The sequence below is a fragment of the Juglans microcarpa x Juglans regia genome, chromosome 3S (genome assembly GCF_004785595.1).
Source record: "Juglans microcarpa x Juglans regia isolate MS1-56 chromosome 3S, Jm3101_v1.0, whole genome shotgun sequence".
NCBI classification, from domain to species: Eukaryota; Viridiplantae; Streptophyta; class Magnoliopsida; order Fagales; family Juglandaceae; genus Juglans; species Juglans microcarpa x Juglans regia.
The window spans coordinates 5,500,622-5,511,842 of NC_054599.1; positions in this window are offsets into that span (position 1 = coordinate 5,500,622).

The following is an 11,221-nucleotide window of genomic DNA, read 5'->3' on the forward strand; positions in this document are numbered from 1 at the left end:
GATTGACTTGACATGACTCGATTATGAATTGTGTCAATTATGGTGTTAGGAACCCAGCTAGGGAAGAGATGATGCGAAGTGAAGTAAACTTAGCTTGAAGTGGGAACGACATCACTGGGCATTATGGAGCACTGCATTGGGAATTGACTGAAGGGAAGCTGCTGTGAAGAGCTGCAACACGCAGCGTTTTGAGTAATAAATAGAGTCTGTAGTTGGGTCTGTGTAATGCACACCGTTTTGGGATTAAAAACACCAAAACGGTGCACTTTATATTACTGTCATTGTCTATTGTCTGTGAGGTTAGTTTATCAACGTTAGAAGTTAGTTATAGTGTCAGGAGTGCTTTTGTATATGAGGAAAAAGGAGCTGCTGATTGAGGGGGCTGGAAAATTATCTTTGAAACAGTGTTATTTGATTTGGGAGGAATTGGGAGCCTCGAACATCCCAAACCGTAGCTATCCTTTTCTAAATTCTGTTTTCTTTATTTCATCTCTTGCAATCTTCAATATTAATTCGTGTTCTTCATCTACTTCTCAAGTGGGTTCATAACATATGGTCACCTATCGATCATTTTGCCCAAATCCGATTATGCGTAACTCTGTGCCGGATTTGTGAGTTGTGTAAAAAACTAATAGCCCTAAGATGGTAGGTATAAAAAATCAGATCACATATTACCATTATCATCATGGTGATCACATAAATAAGCTCAAGTTAATTTTATCTCTCTGTCTCCTGCGCATCACTTGTAAGCATCGGAAATAAAACCAATATAATTTGATTAGTTTGAGAAAGTCTCAACACATTCGACTCAAGATCAACTCAAATTCTTATTTGAGTTTCTTCAAGTAAAATAGAGATATACATGGTTCTATATAACTTATTGAACATTTAATGCTCTATGTAAAAAACACATTGACAACAATAAATGTTGTTGGACTCTTATCAAATATCTATCTCTCCTTCTTAAAATCCACCTTCAAATTCGTGTTCAAACTTGAAGGCCGGATCATTTTCCCTTAAAAAAGATTATAGATACTCCATATATAGAACTACATGCTAGAGAAATTGGAAAAAAAAAAAAAAAAAAGGAAAAACTAATAAAATATGAGCCTTATTCAAATAGTAATAAGCCTACAATATTTCTCAAGAAGGCCATGCATGCTTTCTACGTATATCCAAGAAAAAAAAGGTACAAAGTTTATATATATGTGTGTGTGTGTGTGAGAGAGAGAGAGGTGGAGTTCAATGGGCCAAAATAAACCTATTAACTACAAATATGTTCGGTTTCTCTGGTGCCTGGTGATCCACAGCAAGACCAACGAGGACAGCGACAATAACAAAGAGGGAGATTGCGATGATGACTTGATTCCTAATCCATTGAAGGGATTCTCGATCTGTATCTTCATCCCCATATTCCATTAATAATTAGGAGTTTGTAATTAAGGAATTGAGGAATTAGATGATGAGTAGACAAATGGAACTCTTCTGCTTATTCTGAAAGCTGCTAGCTCCTCCTTTTTCCCTCCTCTTTTATGCATGCATGCAGTAACTCGGATCCTATTTAACTATATATATAGCCATTTTCAGAAAATTAAAAGCTGTCACCAACAGCCATTTAAACTAAAACAAATCATGTAGTTTCGTTATTCTTGTTTTATCCAATCACATGATCATTTCAAGTAAAATTTTCAAGCAATTTATACACCGTAATTAGTAAATAATTTGTTATTAATGTACGTTGTTAATTACATCCACTCGCGTCATTACCTACCTAATTAAATCACCGCGTATTTGATATATTGTATCATTAGATGGTGTCGTGTGAAACGCTAAAAAGATGTGAGTTCAGGAGATCAAACGAGAGCACTAAGCTAATAAGCCGAGTCAGAAGCCCATGGGTTAGCCCTTTGTTAAATAGGCATAGGCATAGGCATAGGCATATTCTTTGTGTACTATTATCATGTCACTATAAGAAAAATGAACTTTTGTAATCAATTATTGCAACCAAAAAACTATTCGCAATCAATTTTAATTGTAAATAGTCATTTCGCTAGAATTAACTGGCTGCAAATAAGAATGCCCGCACATATGGATTCATGTCTTTGGTGGATGGTCATTTAGTTTCATATCTTGGAATCCTTATTAATTCATGTGATTTTTTAGAATTTCTAATAAGATTCATATAGCCTCATATAATTGGGCTACATTTTTCGTAAAGATCAACATGATCAAGCACTTGCTTCTTCTTTATCTCCTCTTTTATGCATGTAATTTTTTAATTAATTATTGGTGAATATATATTTAACCTTCTTATATATATATATATATATATATATATATATATATATATATAGCTATTTTCAGAAAATAACTTAATTTGTTACTAATTGCTATTTACATGGTCAATAATGCATGACGAAAGGCATAATTATTATTTACCTTTCAAGTAAAGCAATTAATTAATGTATTTTAATTAATATTTTTTTATGCAAGCAAGCATATGATAATTTTTAAGTAATTTTAGGCAGTTTATAGGACTTATTATATATTGTTATCGCAATATTTCACTACAAGAAATCAGACATTTTCCAGCAGGAGGCGAGTTGGCCCAAAAATTTCCCAGTAGGATAGGGGTAAAGCTTGCAGTGGAAAAGAGAAGCTAACAAGCAAAGAGCTTTGACATTTTGCTATGGAAATGCAAGAAGATGGAGACCAATGATTGATTTCAATAGAGGAGGAGAGTTGTTGCCTTTCCCCGACGGAAAATCCAGTGGAGGAAGGTGAAAGGGGGTCGGATCTGTGGATGATTTCCTGCTGTGTAGCAACCCACCACGAATCTGTGGTCAAATATGTGGAAATCCAGTGGATTTGCAGCTAGGTTAGTCGAAAATGGAAGGGGAAGTTGGGATTCTACTTGACGGAAATCTAGGGGAAAAATGTAGAGAGATTTTTCTGTGCCTTTTGCCGCCCCTATTTTGGTGTTCAGCGCGCTATTAAAAGTTTAAAACACCCATTATCATCGAATCACTATCGTCACAACCCTTAATCATCATTTGCGATGAAAACAACCGTCACAATAGGGAATAAAATTGCCGCAAGTAGACAAATACTGGTAGGCCAACAGCGAAATCGCACTTTCAAGGCTAAAGTCCGCGACGAATCTAAAATCGCTGCAATCACATACCTTTTGCAACGATTTCTTTTGGGATGAACATAAATTCGCCGTAAAAGCTACTATTTCTTGTTGTGAATTTGCTCGCTTCGTTAATTACCTTATACCTAATTAAATCACCAGCTGAAATGTTTGTATGTATCATTTGATAGGTCAAGACTTGTTTATTTAATTTTTATCAGTTGAGCTCAAGTTTATTATTGAGCTACATTTTAAATTTAAGAATAAATCATAATTTATTATTAGAGCAAGTTCAAGCTTGTTCAAGAGCTATTTAATTAATTTGATAAAAAAAATATTTTTTGTATTATATATTATAATATTCTCTACAAATTTTAACATATAAACTATGAGTGTTTTTTTATATTTTTATATAATTTGTATACATCTATCAGTGACAATATTCGTAAAAATACAAGTAGCATGCACTGTATTAAAAACAAAATTTTATCTTATATTTTTAATTATTTAAAATATTTAAGAATAATGCTATAAAAAAATATGAAAATTACTCTTCTACATGCAAACTTATATAAGCCAATTCAAATTCGATTTGTATAATTTATTATTGTGTACATAGACGCAGCCTTATTCATTTTCCACCTTAGATGATACACCCTAAATGATAGTAAGATCAAATGATATGTACAGTCCTAAATATACAAGTCACGTCACTCCCTTTAAAAAAAGTGATTAAATCTAAAATTTATATGAAAAAATATATATTTTAATAATAGATTTATTTTTTTTTTAAGAAGTACACGAGACTTGTACGTCGTAAAGACTATATTTAATATTACTCTAACACCTCGTGTTAGTGCTGTAACTTAATTTTATAATATTAGGAAGAAAAAGAATATTGCAAAACTAAAAGATATTTGGGCAGCACCCAATTTTCAATGCGATAGAACCTCATAGATAAATACAGGCTTCAAGGTTATAAAAAATAAACAAAAAAATGCAGGCTTCATAGATACTATTGATAGGACCTCATCAATTCTAGAAGTTAGCAAAAAGACAAAGATCAAATAAATAAATGCTATGCCATGAAACAGAAAATACGAAGTGATGAGGATATGAAAGTGTATTTTAAATATTTTATTATTAGATTAAAATATAAAATATGAATAGAAATCATATAAATTAATGTGTATTTTTAAATTGAGTTTTTATTTATTTTGTAATACTCCTAAGCAGATTTTTATATTTAATTTCAGAGTTTATAACAGAACAAGTTAAAACTCAGTCAAATTTAAAGGACTTTCAAGTGGGCAAGAAGTTGAAACAACCTAAGAATTTTCAACGAGTGTAGGACTCTTCAAATAAAGATAATGATGAGGTTTTAGAATAATTCGGATCAAGAGAAAGGGTCAGTCTGAAATTCAAAAGAAGACAGTCTATACATACTTTAGTATTTTGATCTTAACTTTTTACTCAAATATCGGATTGATGAGATTCTTGATGCTTTGGAACACTATATTAAAGGGCTACAAATTTATTTGATTTTTAAATTCGAACTCCAGAAATACGTACGTGGCTGCCAAAATTAGTCCTAAAATTTAGGTGATTTTGTATGTGGAAACATGAAGATATTAGGATTTCTTTCCTACCCTATATAAGCATTTCATTAGCACGAAATTGAGAGTTTTAAAAGATGGGAGACGGCTCAGTACTGAAGGAAGAAGAGACGAAATTAATTTTCATGGCCGCCGTTTGCTTTATTTTTCTCTTGAGATTTTCATTGTCTATTATATTTATAGGTAACTAAATTCTCAACTAGGGTTAAAGATAAACTTGCACATTAGATGGTATTTTTAATTTATGTATTTGGTTTTCAATTACTAAAACTCTTTTGTTTTATCATTCTCAATTCATTGTTGATGTTTTTCTCTCCGAATAATCATAGAATTTATTTTGTTTATGGATTCAGTCATGCTTTTTCTATTGAATGGATTAGGTCTTTGATTATGTTTGGATCAATTATCTATCTATATTAATTTAATTCTTTGCTGCAATATCGCTCCCTGAGTATATTGCCGTCGTTGGGTTTTCTCAATAGTGATAATAATTTACGTATTTTAAAAATGGTGAATGATTTTTCAAAAGGTTATATTTGGTTTAATTTTGGTTTATAAATATATACCCTCCGATTGGGAATGTTTGGAATTGAGTTCCTAATTGAGTTATTAAATGACTTAAGAATAATTAAAATACCGGATTTGTGCAAGGGATTTTTGACGCTTTACAGTTCTTCAAATTTGAGTATTTTTTCCGTTAGTCACATTGCTTCACTTTAATTTGCATTTAAAATTAATTTTTGTTCTCTGTTAATCATTTAATATTTTTATTTAGTTTCTTTGTTCCTTCTGCTATTCTTTTAATTTGTCTCTTTGTGGAATCAATACCCCAAAGCTGTGCTACAATTATCACGTTATTCTTTGGGCATAGCCAAATTTTGGCACTGTTGCCAAAAAAAATTTATTCTTTCTTTTTTTAATATTTTATTTTTTTAGTATTTTGTTACCTTGCATACGCAAATATAGAAACGTCTTAGGTAGATTTGCTTATAGGTCTGTGCTAGAGTCAGAATCGAACTTTTTAAATCCTTTATTTGGCAATCCATCTAATTTTGAAGAAATAAGTGAACACGAAAATCAACCTACTAGAACTCTTCAGGATTACCTCCACCCTACACGCACAGCCACACCATTATGCATCATGTTTCCAGCTAATACTCACCAACTGGATTTTAAAACAGGGATGATACAGTTACTTCTTACTTTTCATGACTTGGAAAATGAAAATCCATATGTGCACATTAGGGAGTTTGAGGAAGTAGTTGCGACTTTTCATAGTCAAAATGCAACTGATGACGTTGTGAGACTTAAATTCTTTCCTTTCTTTTTGAATGATAGAGCTAAGAGTTGGCTATACTCACTGAGACCATGATCTATTGGGTCATGGAATGAGATGACTCAGATCTTCTTTAATAAATATTTTCCTCAACATATGACCAACGTTTTAAAAAGGCAAATCTCCACCTTTGCACAAAAAGACAGTGAGACTTTGTATCAGTTTTGGGAGAGATTTAAGGAGTTGTCGAGTATGTGTCCTCACCATGGGTATAAGAATTGGCACTTAGTGAGCTATTTTTATGAGAGACTTACACCTAGAGAGCGCCAATTTGTAGAAATGATGTGTAATGCTAAATTCTTACAGAAAGATCCTTATAAGCCCATAGAATACCTCAATGAGCTTGCTAAGAAAGGTCCCACTTGGACTGGACCTAGTGCTATTAAGAGCAAAAATAGGTCACGGCATGCTAGAAATCAAAATAGTGGTGGAAGTTACCATCTTAGAGAATATGATAACCTAAAAGCTAAGGTGGAGATGCTTACAAGGGAGTTTGAAGTGTTAAGAACTAAAGATTTAAAGCCAACACACATGACTACTCATGTTGAGTCCTTTGGACCATGTGTTGTGTGTGGTGGGGTAGATCACCTAGCTCAAGAATGCCCTACATTTGCTGAAATGAGAGGAATGTATGAGCAACAATGTAATGCCTTAGGTATGTACAATAAGTCTTTTACAACTTCTCCCGATACCTACAATTCGGGATGGTTTCATCACCCCAATTTTAGCTGGAAATTTGAAAACCAGCAGCTTGTACAACCACCTAGAGCTTATCCTACACCGTATCATGCATCATCTTCTTCTAAGAACCCATTTGAAGATACTTTACATACTTTTATTGAGACACAGAGTAAAACTAATCAAAAATTTGAATCTTTGATTATGCAGGTTATTGAAGAAAATAAAGAGATAAAAATGCATATATCTTTGTTGATGAGCTCTTTGAGTGTAAATGAGCGTGGCAAGTCCCCTTCTCAAACTCAATCCACACCCCAATGTGAACATACGGCTCAAGGAAATTTGAAGGAGGTCAATGCCATTGTAACACGAAATGGTAAGTCTTTACACATCCCAACAACTGATAAGTTAGAGGATGTTGAAGAGGAACATAGCAATAATAGTGGCGAATTGCCCAAGAAAGTCGAGATAATTAAGAGCCCAGTTAAAGTACCATTTCTTTAAGCTTTAAAATATGGTATGTGAATTTTGGATTATAGCAATGAAATCTTAGAGAACCTCAAGGAAGTAAAGATCAATCTTCCTCTTTTGCATGTTATTAAATACATTCTTACTTGTGCAAAAGTTCTCAAATATTTGTGTACAGTTAAGAGGAAGCACATGTTAATAAGACAACATTTATGATAGAGCAAGTTATTGCTCTGATTGAGCAGTGAACTCTTCCTAAATACAAGGATCCTGGTTATCCAACAATTACATGTAATATTGGGAATCATGAGTTAGGGCAAAGATTAAGGAGCTAGTGTAAATTTGATGTCGTATTCCATTTATTTGCAACTTGGTTTGGGTGAAATTAAGCCCACTTCTGTTGTACTTCAATTTGCTGACTATTCAATTAAGAAACCGAGATGAATAGTTGAGGATGTTTTGATCCAAATTGACAAGTTTTACTACCTTATTGATTTCTTAATCCTTTATACTTTGATGCTATGAATGATTCATCTGATATTGATGTTTGTGCTATTTTTGATAAACCTCATGATTATGGCCCACATATTTGGCAACTGAAATTTGAGGAGCTGTCTAAAAAAAGTGAAAATCGGATTCTTTCAAGCATGGATAGTCCCAAATTGGAATTGAAGTCACTACCCTCAAGTCTTAAGCATGCATTTCTCGACCGAGGCAAGTGCCTGAAGTGGAAGACATTCCACTTGCAGACCCGATCTAATAACCTTGACCACACCATGCAGGTATATATATATATATATTTTTTCTTTTATTTTCTTTTTATTTCATTCATTTTCTTTCTTTTTGTTTGTTGTTTTCTTTGTTTTCTGTTTTCAAGTTAGTGTTATTTTGTCATTTCAGTTTGCCATCTCTTATGCTTACCGGACTAACTGCCCATGTCACACATCAGGTGTATTCTACCCTCTTCAGTCACTCTCCATTCAGTTTTAATTTTTAAACATTTAGGACAATGTTTCGTTTAAGTTGGGGGTGGTGCAAATTATGCATTTACAAATGCTTGTTGGAACTCTGTGGCACGTTTACATGTGTCAAATTTATTTTTAATTTGCATCACACATGCATATTTTTCACATGTATACTCATTCTCATTCATAGCCATCTTCGTGAATTCACCAAACTCACCATAATCATTTTTTGTTGAAGCATTCATAGAACCCATAATGCACTCATCCAAGATTTGTGGTAAGATGATGGTTTGACACATGTAGATAGAGAACTCTTTTGCTTAAATATTCATGTGAGTTTTGGAGAGGATTGAGAGCCTAGAAATACAGTAAATTGTGATGAGCATTTATTGATCTGTTAAATTGGACATTTCTTTTGAGAATATCATTACATGATTTGTGGTAAGATGATGGATATATTTGGGATATGATGAAGGTCAACTTAGGACTATCTTTTGAACCTTTCAAGTTAACCCTTTCCATCATAGACCCCTAGTAGCCAAATTTAAGCCAATAAACACATGTAGTTTTTTCTTTTCATATACTCACATCATGAATACCTTTCTACATTGGAGTATAGCCTATACACTGATTTTTCTACCATTTTTACTTCCAAGTGCATACTAGGTGTGGAATTTACATTTTCTTCCTTTTGTGTTGAGTTCTTTGAAAAAAAAAATTAAGGTTGGGTAGAAATGACAAGAATACCAAAGTGGCGTGTGTTTGTTCATCAAATTATTTGGAAAACAAAAAAGAGAAGAGGAAGAAGAAAGAAAAATATTATTATTTGATGATCTGAAAAATTTGAGAGCACATTAAGTGAGAAGTGTGGTCTATTAAGATATTTAATAAGATTCCCTTTGTATGTACTTAGAAGTTTTTGAATCATTTTCATCATTTTTTTCATATAGCTCTGAACTCAAGTCACGTTACAACCTTTTGTGTTGATCGTTCTGATCCTAAGTAAACTTTTGGAAAGAGTGGTGGAAGTCTCATTTGTTAGTGTTCCTATCATAAGATCAGTATTTACTTGTTGCTTGTACATAATTGCCTAATTCTCTATGAAAGTGCGTGTACACCCTAAAAAGGAAGATTGCATGAATCAAGTTCACAACAAAACAAAGCATATCGAGGTTAAAATTGTGGTGTACATTTTTCGTAACAACTGCATATTTATTCTCATATCTGTCAATTGTAACCATAGCATATTTTAGGCTTAATCGTGTATATCATTCCTAAAATAGAACTCTATACTTTGTGTATATAATTCAGTTTAGGGGTGCTACCCGCCCCCCACCTCGGCCGGTGGGGTCTTGAGGTTTCTCCCCATCCCCCGCCCTCGGAGTGTAAGGGCGGGGTACCTCGTCCCGACTAACGGGGTGCGGGTGGGGGGGGGGGGTCATTCTTCTGCCCCTCGCCCCCTATTGAGCCAAAGGCTTAGAAGCGATTTTTGGGCCATTTTTGACCGATAAAATTAGAAGTTTAAAAAAAGAAAAAAAGAGTTAAAAAAAAAAAGTTACATGAATAAAAATAATATATGCATGATACAAATTTACTAATTTAGACTCTAATGAAGTACTACTACAAACTACAAATCTACTACTTAATAAAGTAATAAATAATAATAATAATAACTAAACTATTATAAAAATAAAATGAAAAGTCTAAACAATTACAAAATTACAAACAAAAAAATGTCCAAATGACATTGTACCAACATTACAAAATTACAAATCAAATACATAATACGTACAACTAATTCAAATTTCAATATTCTAAGAAATTAAGAATCTAAAGATAGAGGTGAGTTGTTTGGGTCTTTAACTGTGACATTTGAGGCAGCCCGGATGGATAGTCTTTTGAGGCTTGAGCACATATTTATATTGAAGTGGAGGTAGATATTGTCTGAGTCGTCTCTTGTGTTGCTACAACAATCAATATTAAAATTAATACTAATGAAATCAAAATGAACATAAATAAATCAAAATAATAAAATAAAAACAACAATTACCAGATGGTCCAAACCCAAACTGATCACCTCCCTCTTATTCGGTCTCCTTAAAATCTAAAACATCCAGAACATAAATATTTTTTCCTAACGTCCAACTCTGTGTGCATATTAATGCCTCCACAGTTGTAGGAGACAATGAATTACAGAAACGATCCAATGTGTGCTCTCTGGTACTATAGGTTGACTCCGAGGCAATGGTGCTAATAGGGATGGGCAACATACAATGGGCAATCTCATAAAGGATGTGATATTTTTTTTATGCTATCTTCCACCATACTAATATGTAAAAACCATCATTATCTTGAATAAGTTCTCCTGAAAAATAGTTGTTTAACTCTAAAACCACCTCCATAGATTGACGGACTAGTGTGGGATTATGTACGAAAGTCTTAGTCCATGCCAATCTACATTTCTTTGTTGCCCCGGTGTTTGGAGGAGGTGTTGGGATAGGTGTAGGTGTAGTAGATGGAGTACCACCCTTAATTGCATTAAACTCATCATATAATTTAGTCAAGGTATCTCAGGCCATCTCACCAAAAAGATCAGTCTATGTCTGATCGTGCGCAAGTCCCAAACCATATAACATGCCTGAAATTTTCAAACGGGAATAAAAAATAACAACCACATATAACAAAATATTTAGTCTAGTCAAATCTCCCAAATTCTTGTCATATTTGACCCTCATGGTCAATGTCATTCCCTTTATCCTTAGATTGGAACCCCTAGACATGTTGTCTAATTATTCTTTCACCCTACATATTTGTTGACAAAATTTATGGGATGTAGGGTACAAAGAAACAGATAACTTCAATGTGACATTGTAAAAAAGCCCGAGAAAATCAACAAAAGTATAAACTACCTCCCAATCATCATCATTAGGCTTTCCTAATCCCTCGTACTCATCAAAGTATTTGACACATTGAATGTCTTCATCACCCAATAATTGAAGGCTGCCTTATATTCTTGGGCCGCCTC